This window comes from Eutrigla gurnardus (genome assembly GCF_963514095.1).
Source record: "Eutrigla gurnardus genome assembly, chromosome: 16".
NCBI lineage: Eukaryota > Metazoa > Chordata > Actinopteri > Perciformes > Triglidae > Eutrigla > Eutrigla gurnardus.
Genome location: NC_139927.1, coordinates 6,826,956 through 6,840,590, shown reverse-complemented (window position 1 = coordinate 6,840,590; position 13,635 = coordinate 6,826,956). Strand labels below are relative to the sequence as shown.

General features: G+C 41.7%; 1 long non-coding RNA gene across 2 annotated transcripts; it reads left to right on the top strand.

Moving 5' to 3' along the window:
* Positions 1 to 7,241: 7,241 nt before the first annotated feature.
* Positions 7,242 to 9,595, top strand: LOC311026735. 2 transcript variants are annotated; one of them, XR_014598518.1, is made up of 3 exons: positions 7,242 to 7,525; positions 8,881 to 8,964; positions 9,411 to 9,595. It is a non-coding gene; the product is annotated as an uncharacterized lncRNA (long non-coding RNA). The 2 variants fall into 2 exon arrangements; XR_014598519.1 differs by lacking the exon at positions 7,242 to 7,525 and having other exon boundaries at positions 8,151 to 8,964.
* Positions 9,596 to 13,635: the final 4,040 nt, after the last annotated feature.

Below are 13,635 nucleotides of genomic sequence, written 5' to 3'. Positions count from 1 at the left end.
ATGCAAACTCCACACAGAAGGAACCCGGGCCGACCCGGGGATCGAACCCAGGACCCTCTTGCTGTGAGGCGAGAGTGCTACCCACTACACCACCGTGCAGCGCTATACAAGTCATTAAGTCTAATATTCAACCTTAAAATCTGCTCCTATTTTCTTGTGGGGAGAGAGTTCCTCGTGTTTAGCTGCTGAACTTTCAGGAAGTATCTTTAATCAAGGCACGGAGAAGTTTAGTAGCATCACGATGAAAAATTACACCCAAGGAAACAACTTAAAAAGAAGATCATTTGCAGCGTGCTCGATTGGCAGTTCCCACCCCTAAAAATGAAAACTACGTAGAATTGAATGCATGATTTCGAGATTAAAATGTGGCAATAAGCGAGGCAATTTTGGAGAAACTAGTAAGAGGAAGCTACATTTTAAGTATCCCTTCAGGCCTTTCTCCAAAGTCCACCACGGGGTAGCACATCATTCTCAACCGTATCCAACCACCTCAATGAGGGCAATGGCAGACTGTGCATGTAGATAGTAAGACAGGAAGGTAGGCAATCAGAGCTTTACAAGTCATTAAGTCTCATGTTCAACCTTTTTTCCACTGTGGGGAGATAGTTCCTCGTGTGTCTCCTGTAGCTGCTGAACTTTCAGGAATCTTAAATCAAGGCGGATCACTTTAATAGCATTATGATGAAAAAATAACACCCATGGAAACAAATTAAAATAGGCTAATTTGCAGTGCTCAATTGGCAGTTTGAAAAAAATGAATAAAATCGAATGTGCGATTTCGAGATTAAAATGTGGGCAATAAGCGAGGCAATTTTGGAGAAACTAGTAAGAGGAAGCTAAATTTTAAGTATCCCTTCAGGCCTTCCTCCAAAGTCCACCACGGGGCGTTGGGGAGGGCAGCACATCATTGTCCAACCACCTCAATGAGTGCAATGGCACACTGTTTTTATTGATTTATTTTTATTTTATTTTATTATTATTAAATGTTAAACTTAATGAGGGTTTTTCTCTCATGCTTTTCTGTAATGCATTTTAATTTTGCCTTTGTTTTCTTTTAATTCTTCTATTTTTTTCACTTTAATGTATGACATTTTATGATGTGAAGCACTTTGAGACTGCCTTGTGTATGAAATGTGCTATACAAATAAAGTTGCCTTGCCTTGCCTTGTGTGCATGTAGATAGTAAGATAGGTAGCCTGCAACCGTTGACATGGGATCAGCTTTACAGGAGTGGCAACAGGGCAGTGAACATCTTCAGTCTTCTCTCTCTGCTGTAAAGAACAAATACTTGGAGTAGATATGATGTAAAGTGAGACAAAACTGCCGGGGAAAGGTCCCATTGGACATACCCTCATCTTTCTGTTTGGGGTCACTGAATATGATCCATGTAGTGGTATTGATTTTGCCATAACTCTGACAACATCCTTATGGCCTACTCTCTGGAACTGCACTGCAGCCAAACAGGGGAAAAGGCCGTGAACTTGCCTCACCCATATCTGCTGTTGTCTACGTTGCTTCAAACGGATCCACTAAATGGTTTTTGACCTAATAAACGGATACAGAATTGATATTCATACCATGTTACCGTTCCTTCTCTCTCTCCCTCCACTGCTAAATAGGTTACCTCTCAGGCATTGAGACACAGGGGATCCCTGACTTCCACATGAGTGTTTCCTCCTCTCAACTTCGCTGCATCTGCAAAGAGAGAGGGTCCGTGAGAGAGAAAGTAAAAGAGAAGGGGGGGGTGTAGGACCGGCTGGAGGGGGGGTATTGTCTAGAAGTAGGTCAAAATGGCCGTAGCTGCAACTATTTTGGCCGGAGACAAGGAGAGGGGAACGGGCCGAGGGATGGAGCAAATCAGGCTTTGATGGAGGGAGGGAGGGAGGGACGAGTAAGGAGAGAAAAAGAGATGCTAACAGCTATGATACACCTGTGGCACACTGGTAACATAAGAGAGGAATCTATAAAGAGAAATAAAGTAAGTGGTAAAAAAAAGATGACCAGTCAACGGCTTAAATGTATTTCAATAACATTTCCCGGCTTATCATTTTCAATTCAGCAGAAATCTCCAGCTGATATAAGCCGTTTCCATCTGTTTGGAGCTTTCCCGGTCCTACGAAGTAACTGTTGACGGCGACAGAGGTCCCGTCTAACTAAGTCCATACTCTAAAGCCATCCCGCTGCTGTGGCTGGAGATAAGAGCCAAGACAGAACCTTTGGAATAATAATACTGCAGACACTCGCTGGCTTCCCTTTTGTGTGCCAGACTGTGGGTTGCATCGAGTGTATGCAGCAATGGCACAGCTCTGTGTGCAGTGGTGGGAAGTTTTTCACTCAAATAACGTATTTAATGCTTATGTAACAGACCATTATTGGACTCACAGTTAGTTCAGAGCCTTTCTATGATCGAGGGATTGCCTCTGCCAGGCTCTCAACATTCATTGGACAGCTAAAGGCCGACTAGTTAGATAGTTTTACTTGGGACTCCAAATAGTTAGCTGTTCCAAAAAGACAATTCCACACTAAACTGCTGAGTTGCTGTAATTAAAGTCATTGTTTGATGCCCACAGAGGTAAAACTCTTCAATATTTCACACACACACAAAAAAACAGGAATTAAAGAAATATCCCAAAAAAGTGTAACAGCAGAACTTTGTGTTTTCTTCTTTCCTGCCCCATTAATCATCCCACACAACCCCTAGTTTACCTTGTGACCCTTTGAAACTAACTGCACCTGGACCAGCTGCAACAACAAAATACCACTTAAACATCAGTATGAACAATCTAACAATTAAATACACAAGTATAATAAAATGACAGTCAAGGGGGGAAATTTCCTGCACAATGAGTACTTTTACCTTTGAGAATTTCTCCAGTGTCTCCATACAGAATGCTGGGGTACATTTGGTTCTCCATCTCACAGATAGAAATGCAGAGATTGAGAGCTGCAGTCGTACACACACACACACACACACACACACACACACACACACACACACACACACAAATGCTTTCAAGTTCAGAACAAGCCACATAACCCACAGAAATTCCGCTTTGATGCAGCAAATGTAATCTGCCCTCGAAATCAAACCTGCCTTATAGAAAAAAAAACTCAGTTTTCACAAATACTTTGCGTTAACCTGAGATAAACTTACTCCAAAGTCCTCGACATGTGATTCGCATCGCCTCAAGGAGTCGCCATTATGGGCTGAGGGGCCATTTGTGTGGGCTCCGCTCCTCGATTCCCCGGGTCTGAGACCAGACCAGCACTCGCGTCCTGATTAGTGGAGGGTTCTCCAGGCACAATGGCATGGTGGGATGTTACACGGCGTCCACGAGGCCCCGTTCTAAATTAGAATGATTTCAAATTAGACCGAAAGCCTCTCCGCACGCGCGCCAGATTACAGGCTTTGACTGTTAATTTTCCCCTTCTCCTACCAGCGCTGAGTTGATTGTTTCTCAGCAGATGCAATCACTTTGCGCGTGCTCGTTTATCATCTCCAATCATCCTAATCAAGTCACGGCAAAGTGGTCCTGGGACCTCCGTGGCAACAGTCACCCTGATTAGTGTGTTTGGAAGGGACGTATAGGGTTATCTGACATGTGACCAATGACTCATGTGTATAGGCAAGCTCTTGATTCTCTCTCTCTCTCCCACACACATTCACACCCACACGCAGCCGCTCTCGCTCCTGTTTTTCATTTTTCCCTCGGATATTGCATTGCTTTACAGCTTTGCTCCTTCTTTAACCACAGCATGGTGCCATTACATCCGTTAATCTGCAGCTGCTTAACCAAACACATGCACACACTCAATAAAACACACACACACACGGAGATTCAATCTCATACTTCAATATGACCTCGGCTGGATTGGAGGTGCGTAAAAAGGTGCAATCTCAGCAAATCCGACTGTAAGAACAAGAGCTTGGAGAGACTATATCTCTGATCGCGGCCGTCTGGCTGTTGATGCTTCTTCCCCCTCTCTCTTGCTCCTCTCTTGTCCGTCCTCTTCAGAGTGTTTACCGAGTTTTAAGATGCATCAGATGTTGTGAGCGCGTGTGCACCCTCACTGAGCTGTTTGTGTGCCTTGTTTTTCTGCAGTTCTTCGCTGTCCCCTCTGATATTTTATGTGCACAGGTTAAAGAAGGGACAAGTGAATATCAGATGAGATGCACACACACACACACACACTCAGTCATGCAAACCCAATCGCAGACAAACACAGACGTACAGATATAGCTCAGACGTTGCTGGCCCAAGGCAGGGACGTGTCATTTCATATATGTGTGAGTGACTAGAGGGGGCGAGGAGGACAAAAACAAGTTGCGAGCAGGAGGGGAAAGAAAGAGAAGAGAAGAAGAAGAGTGACAGTAGGCAGTAGTTGTCTTCTGGCTGTGAGAAACAGAAGGGGGGTTAAAGCGGAGCGATGGAGACGAGGGGCTCCAAGTTGTAGCTAATTAAGGCTCCAATATGAAAAAAACTCTCGACATAGCACTGAGGAAGATGTTATTAAATCATAGCCAGTGGTGAGGGAGAGCATAAAAACATTAGTGCGCACATTCAAAGCACCGCCCAGGGCCTATTGGCTAGCGTTAGATTTAGAAAGTAACTAATATGAAAAATTAATTAGGGCTGTTGCATGGTTGTTGGGGGGGAATGGGTGGGCGGGGGGTCTGTCTGTCTTCTTGAAGAAGGAATCCAGAAGCCAACCTCCAGGTGAACCAGCTGACAAGAAGAGAGAGCCCACATATAATGAGCAAGCTTTACTGCTACATTTAATACCTGTGACCCGTGTCTAAAGGGGCAAGATTACAGAGAGCTATCCACAGCTGATATGATCAGGAGTTATAAAAGTACGTGGATTCCACCAGGATGCAAGGAGCGACATTTTTAACGTGTATCACAGGAAGAGAAATGCTGAATTTATACATCACGTAGGCCGACCTCACTTCCTGTTACAGCAACCGCCAGTTTATGAGTTCCGGGCACAGAAGCTCCTCCTCATCATACAACTCTTCCATGTTTTTTTTTTTGCCAGACTTTAAGGGATTGAATCATGCCTGTCAAATAAACTAAACAGAAATGACATTTTACAAGCAATCTGCCACAGTACTAAATATGTCAGGCATGCACTAAAGGTGCAGGTGTAGAAAGAAGGCATAAGACACACACCCTGGTCCAGATCCACGGAGCTGAGGTGGAGAAGGAGAAGAGTCAAATGGTTCCTAAATGGTTGTATTGTGCAAAATGCCCCGCAATACACCCATTTCCTTCTGTATTATTACATATTTGAGAAATGCTCTTGATTGCGATGGAACATAATTCCCACCGACAAATACAAGCTTTCTTTTACCTCCATTAAAAAGGTATAAATACAAGATCGTCTTAGTTTGACTGTGGAGAAAGAGAAGTGACTAGGTGAAAGTCAAATTGAGTGTATTCAATTATTGACTACATTAGCAGTTCATCATTTATTGATCATTTCATGAGGGAAGAGCTGAAATGAAAGGAAAAAGCTTTGAACAATCAAATGACCTACATTTGTATGTATTGCCTGTGTGGGTATCAACTTGCTAAATGCCCTTTTTACCTACTTTTTAACTTTCAAATACTTCACCTGAATATAAAATAGCTTAGCTTTAACAATTTGATGCTAAATTGGAAAAAGCAAAGCCCCTATTTAGGATCCAATATGCTGGCAAATAGACTATTTCTTTATGTCTCCTTGTTAAGGATATAAACACAAAGGCATGCGAGTCAATAGGTGTCAAAGTTGCCTCTTAAAGTCAAAAGCCCAGACGTGGGATCCATTAGGGGAACAAAAGAACAAAGCACAGGAGGAAATAAAGCTTTCTATTGTGTTGGAAAGAGGGGGGGGAGAAAAAAAATAAGAAAAAGAAGTCTTTCCGCTCCTCCCCTCATCTGCGGGTCTTAGCGCCACCGAGGCTGATGATCCAAAGAGCTGCTCCAGTGTGGCGGGATAAGCCGCGCCACTCGGATCCGTCGCCATAACACCGGAGAGGACGGGCGGAGGGGGGGGCGGGGGGAAGAGGGGCGGAGGCAGTGATGGAGCAATAACAACCTCACATTCATCAAACATCACTCCTGACCACCACACCTGCACGAACCCTCACGCACACTGATTCCGATGTGGTGATTGAGTCCTAGCAGGTGTTATTCTCCATGCTATGAAAATAGAACACCTCTCAGATTCGCATTAGTCTTTTCAATTTTCTCCTTTTTCACACATTCAAAGGGGAGAAATCGTTTTTTTTTCTTTTTTTTTTTTCTTCTTCTTCTTTTTATTCCTTGTATGAATTTCGCCACTGGCACGCAAACTGAATTATCCAAGCATTACTGCAAGGCATGCTTTGGTGTTTTAAAGTATGGTATAAAAACAGCACTGCCTAGTGAAATGTTGTATTAAACTTAAATGTAAAATGTTAAAGGTTCCCGAGTCACATCTTCGACTGTGATTCAGAAATTGAGGACAAACAGTGCTTTTCTCTTCACTGTGGACATCATACCACCATAATAAAGAAGTTCCAGCTCAGACAATTCTGTTTTTGACACCATCTCACATTTTTAAAAAAAGATTTAGAGTTTAAGTTTTGAGATTCCTCGAACAAATATTCTGCTGGGGAAACGGTGAATCATGTACTTATTGATTTTGTTGGCTTGCATTTTAATAACTCAGTTAAAGTTTTGAAATCAGCCAAATGGTTACCCACATCATTAGTTTTCTTAACCGTTAAACCAACCTGTCCTCACTCCCAACTCAACAAATATAATTGGCCGGTGCTCCTCTGCGTCTGATACCAAATGCACCAGGGCACCGTTAAGCATCCATGAGGCACTCCACACTGGGCTTTCAACTAATTCCAATGTAATCCCATCTGTGTCATTATTAGATATCAAAGCAGCTGACTTGATATAAAGCGATGGCGGGGGGGCAGGGTGGGAGTGGAGGATGGATGGATCAAACAAATACAAGGACAATCACGCAGGAGGCTGCAGTTCGTGTCCCATGTGAAACCAAGTCATCATGTCTTATTTTAGTGTTTTTTTATTACGTAATTTACACACTTTACTAACACCACTGTGGTTGTTTTACGTAAAAAGCCTACTAATTTGAAAAAAAAAAACTAAGTGAACCTTCATTCGAGGTTTATTTTGAAAAGAGAACCCTAAGCCTAACACCTCATTTGAGGACAGGACCCCAGTCTCCTCATTCACACAAAGAATTGTTGGGTTATTTTTTCAACCCAACAGCTGAGTTGAGACTGTTGGTTAGTTTAATTGGGTTGTTTTCATTAAGTTGGGTAATCTAAGAACCCAATTTGCTGGGTTATTGTCGTTGGCAGTTGAGTTATTAGCTGTTGGGTTGTAATTTCCATTATACTGTGTTGGGTTATTTCGGACTACCCAACATGTTGGGTTGACGTTCGCGCATGCGCGACCAACAGTAACGTTAACGCCACGGTCATGGACATACTGAGAGACTCAGCTCTATACAAAGCAAGGTTTGTTACGTGTGCACTATTGTTTCACCACAATGTTTAATTTATATGAATAATATGTATATAAAGCTTATTGTAGTAACTAGAGATGGGCAAATGAAGCCTCGTGAAGCTTTTGAGGCTTCTTCCTGATTGTACCGAAAAAAGATTCGAAGCTTCAAAGCTTCACAGAAAGACCCTACCAGTGACATCTAGTGGTCAGCTGCAGTTATAGCAGCAATGAACCTCCAAATGATTCACACATCATTGCTTCCAGTTCCAACACAAAAGCAATAAAGTCATTATTAAGCAGTTGTGTCTTCATTCTAAGAATCATTGTTCACACATACACAACAAAGTGTTACTATATAATGTCAATTGACTAATAAAATGTGGGCATCTCGCGTCTCGTTATAACGAATGAAGGCGCGCCAAAACTTCGAATCAGTCACCTCATTTCCGGTGGTTCGTTGTGACGTATGAAGCGTCAAACGTCATCGGTCACGTGATCGCGGAGATTTGATACAAGCCTCGACACAGCGTTTCGAACCAGCCTGCTTCAATAGAGTGAAGCAGGCTTCGGACTCTCGGTGTCAAATGTCCCATCTCTAGTAGTAACCGTGTTACGTTGGTCATACGAATGGTTCAACGTAATATGAGCGTGTGTAGCAGTGATTGTGAGCTCTCGGTCATTTGTAGTTAACGTTAGCGATAGCTTGTTGTGGGTAACGTATGTTAACAGTTATGCACACCCACAGTGGGCCAACGTAAACGTATATGGTTTTAATACATGGAAGCCTTTGCGGCCAGGGCTTTAGGAAATATAAGGTTTGGATGTGAGTTAATGAAGCACCAATGAGCAACGTTACTATCTATTGGTAAGTCAGCAAGCTGTTAGCTAACGTTATTAGCATGCACAAACTCAATTTCATTAAACGTAGCAAGTTAGCATGTTAGCTGGGTCGCTATGTAGCAGTTTCGAAGTAACTCGAGTGTTTTAAAGTTAAAGTTAGGAGGACAACGTGAGGTTTTTCATCAATTTGGCTTCCATGTATAACAACGTAAGTAGGAGAGTGTTGTAAACCCGAGTGAAGGAAAAATATATTATGAGTCCAATTGACCGCGGTGGGGGATCGATTTTGGTTTTGGCTACCCCGCTACATGCTAGCAAGCCTCAGCTAGCCAGCCAGTCCGCGCTGTATTAGCCAGCTTGAGTTTGCCGAGGGGGAACCGGTAACTTTCTTATTTGCTCAAGTCGAAGTTTAAAACCGTAGAGAAGTTAATTGTTACAACAGTGAAAATACCTTTGATTTAACGTTACTGAATGAGTTATTTATGATACGTTTGTTTTATTTTAATTCTTTGTGTTGGTTTTGCAGTTTGATTCTCCCACCTCATGGACGATTTTGTGAGATCCAAATTGATTGAGTGGCAGCTTCCAGGGCTCATTGACAGGTTTAGTGGTAAGTCAATTTAAGTTGTTTCCATGTCACATTATTTTATTGGTACTAACTTGGTAGCCACTACTATTATAAATAAATTGGGATAATTATTCACTGAGCCTTAAGCTACTGTCTGCTAAAGGACCACTATTTTCCCATATTAATTTTAAGGAAGAAAATAGTTTGAGTGTTGTACCAGATAGATACTCTATTAACCTTAAATATCTTAAAGCTAAATCTGGGATGTTTACAACAATTGTGTCCCATTAATTTGAACATTTTACAATAGTTCTACTGCAGTGAATTCTGTACAATAAAACTGAATTTCTGTAACACCTGGCCATATCATAACAGGTTCAGATTATATAATGAAACCAGGTGCAAGTCATGAATAGAAAGGAACACACAAGCACTAAAAATATTTTGGTGTGGTGATTTTAATGTTTTTTTTTTTTTCTGTGTTCCAGAGGAGGCAATTGATGAAGAGAGCTTTGGCTACCTTGATCTTCCAACCATCACCACCTTGATTCCCAGAATAGGCGACAGGCTCAAGTTTGTGTAAATCACTGTTCCCTATTTTTGATAAAAAGTTTGTTACTTAAAATATTTTGTATTCTGTGAATTTTGAATTTTAATAAATATTTTTTCTTAATTTTTTGTGTCAGAATATATTTAATCAATAAATACCATAACAATATTATATAATTATAATAAAATATTAATAATTAGAAATTAGCAACCCAACTGATTGAGTAGAAAGAACCCAGCAGTATAGTCAAAATGAGCCTATGGTTGGGTTATATGAACAACCCAACTGGGTTGTATGAACAACCCAACTGTTGGTTTAAGGAAACCAACCCAACTTGTTGGGTCAAAATAACCCGGCATGTGTTCTGTCCAATATTTAACCAGTGTTGGGTTAAAAAATAACCCATATTGGGTTGTTTTTAACCCAACATTTTTAAGTGTGTTGGTTGCTATAGCGCCCTGGACACAAGCATGTTTATGTCATACTCAAGGAGAAAAGAAGTAAAACAATTCTGTTGCATGTGACAAACAACAAACTGAGGCTTCAAATTAAAATTTTGTAGATTTTTCCTGATCAGTTTTACATTAAATGTTCATGGCAGGTCAAATACTGCAGTGTTTTTCCTTCAACTCCATAAAAATAATCAGCTGAGGCTCATGGGTGTCGTATAGAGCAATTTGCCAAATCAAAACTGGAAAAAACATCCCTTAAATTAAAAGGTGAAAACGTTTTAACTGAAGAGCATACCATAAAATTAACCAGAAGGCCTTTTTATGTGAAAGTGTATTGAAAATGGCATTAAAAGAACATTTTCAAATGGATTTCTATAGTGTATAACACAACCGCCTCCTCCCTTCCCATCCCCTTATATGACTGAATGAAATATCACAGAGAAAGCTTTAGGGGAATCCTTCCCAACGGAGGCTTATACACTCTTTCATTTGTCCTCTCATCTCTCTCGTGACCATTCTCATTAAGCAATCGCACCACGTCGAGAATATAACAACGCTAATAGGAGCTGATGATCAATCCTAATTGGTCTCTTCAGAGCGCCTGTCCGCTGTTTGAGAATACGGCTGTTACTCAGGGCCCCTGCACCCTGATGAACTATTCATCTAGCAGCGCATCCAAAAGGTCAGTCCCCGCGTAGGTCACCCCCAGCGGCACACAAATACACGCCGAAACACGCCAAAAAAAAGTCAACAGCCCTCTTAATGGTGCCGGAGTGAAATATCACATGGAGAGGGGGTTATCTGCATTAATGATGACAGTGGGAGATGTTCTGGCCGCGCTGTGAGCTGATAAAAGAGATGGGAGACAGAGGGGGAGAAGGGTGGGCTACTAACATCGTTTGGCCGACCATGCAAACAAACACACATTTCTGTGTATTATATATTTAAATATGTAAAGAAAATCATCATAGTGATACAAATATCCTGTGGATCCAATATTGGTAATGAAGATTTGTTTGACCAGATAGCACCAGGCTATAAGGGTTAGGTTTAGGGTTAGGTTAGGTTAAGGGTTAGGTTAGGTTAAGGGATAGGTTTAGGGTTAGAGTTAGAGTTCAGGCAGAGGTGCAACTACCCAGTGTCAGACAGTGATACAGCAACAATTTGGGCCAATTACAACTCTATGTAACATTAAGGGAGTGCAGAAATTATTTAGAAATGCATATGCATATATATATATATATATATATATATATATATATATATATATATATATATATTCCCCATCACTTTGGCGCCCCCCCTGGTGCTGTACACTGTACAGTCACACACACACACAACATGAAAGGGAAAACTGAGCAAGGCACGGCGTTCAGTGCAGCCAACCATGAGAAAAATAACATCAAAGATGGAACCTGCTGATATAGAAAAAAGGGAACACAGTCACATGTGTGTGTCTAGACTCAGAGCGTGTGTGTGTGTGTGTGTGTGTGTGTGTGTGTGTGTGTGTGTCTGCTGCTTCCCACAGGCCGAGGGCGAAGCCGCTTGTACACGCCGACTGTAAGTCTGTAGTTCCGTTTACGCTTGGATGGGCGGAATAAGGATTTGGTTTAAGGGAAAGCTGTCCCCAGATCTGTGTCCATGAAGGGAGAAATCCTCCATCTGACTTAAAGCCGTACACACACACACACACACACACACACACACACGGTCCTCAGTTAATGTAATGCTCCAGTAGGACAAGCATCGGGCGCCGAGGGCATGACCAGCAGACAGGCTGCAGTTTCTTTTACTGCAGAGGAGCGAGGGGATAAGAGGCGAAGAAATATATAAATTTGACACAGCGAGAAGGAAGGTGAGGGCATTCTTGTGACACCCCCCCATCCCCCGTGTTCCTCTGCCCTCCCTGTCTTCTAATCCTCATTTTAATTTCCATCATCGCGGATGCAGCAGCCACCTCCGTAACCTCTTCCTCGTCGCCCTCCCTCCCCTCTTCCAGTTTTCTAACACATTCTCCACATTTTTTTCCCTTCACTTCCGCTCGTGAGCATCCTTTTGCAGACACTTGGCTTTACCTGCAAGAGCAATCGATACGAGTCATGCGTGGCAAGTAAAGAGAAAAGCGAGAGTTTAGATATCATTTTCAGCACGTATGAGCACACGCATAAGCATCTCGCATCCTCAGGCGAGACCTTTTTCACCCCGTTTCGTGTGTTTCCTCTATTTATCGATACACACAGCCATCGCTGAGCTAGCATCCCGTCCCACTTACATTCCATGTATTAATCGTATAAATAGTGTGCTGTTCAGGGCTTTGTTCTCCATGATGGGCTTCTCAGGAGACTGTAAATCAAATACAAATATACAAATAGATGCAACTCATAAAAGAACCTTCCCACACACACACACACACACACACACACACACACACACACACACTTAAGCTGCAAGGCTTTATGCAGATGTTGGCGTCTGTCCCTCAATATTTCCAGGTGATTGAATGAGAATGTAGAAAGTGAATTACTTTGCAGCACAACGCATAAGCAAAGCAAAGAGACAAGAAATATTAAATCCTGAAACACCAAAAAAAAAAAAAAAGGATGATGAACGCTTTTGTTTTAATAAAAGTGTCTTTTTGAAATGACAGACGGTGAGACAAAGCCAGCAGTGATGTGGTTGTATAGCCTACAGTGCTGTCCTCTTTTCCCACTAAATCTCTGATGATTGCTATTCACCTGCTGAGTGCCTCTATATTCTGTCCATCTGCTTCATCCTTCACTTGGCTGCACCATAACTCACTCTCACTGTACATGTGTTTAAGTCCAACTTTGTCAAGTTTAGTCGTTTAGCTTCAAAAAAACGTCTAAAAATGTGGTTTTATGTTTCTATTGTGGAGTGAATATGAAGTCAACCATGTTTCCATATCACATTGACAGTATTGTTAGAGTTACTATCTATCAGCATTATTTAAACTGTCAAAACTTCTGGACAACACTTGGAAACATTTGAGCCTGAAGGAAATCCAACTTTTAATAATGTGTGTTTCAATTTCTATATGTATATCATACTATAATATTAGCTATTCTGTCTTTGTCTTCACTCACACAACTTATACTAATGCCAACTCGGGACTCGAAGACTTCCAACCTACTAGAAAAAGTACAAATGAACTAAAATTCGGACTCTCTACCTGTGAACTCAGTAAAATCCATCATTACTTCACAAAGAAGCAGTTGTCTAACGTCACAACAATGGAAGTGCACATTGTCAATGGTAAACCATCAACTAAAGGGTATATTTGATAAAATAATACATACCATCATATAGTAAAACCTGTCCTGCCTGTCAATTGTTATAAGATGGCTGGTTACAGACAAACTGCACTATTTTCTCTGCAAAAAAAGTTATTCCAGGAAAATAATGTGGAGGCTGCACTGCTGAGACATCATTTGTGTGCAGACTTAGCCAAAGAAACACCAGTTTGTCACGGTCAGCCATGTTTTTTGTTTCTGTTTGGTGCTTTCAGGTCGAAGATCTCAACTGGGAAAATTCAAACCTCCCGAGTTGTCTATAACTGTATACGTCTTAGTAATCAAGAGGATTTTTGTTTTCCATGTTTTGTGTTTTTGTGCTGCCTTTTCCCTCCGTTAGCCGTCTACACACCTGCTCTGAATCAGCCTTGTTAGCCCTTCCCTGTTCCCAGAGTTTTCC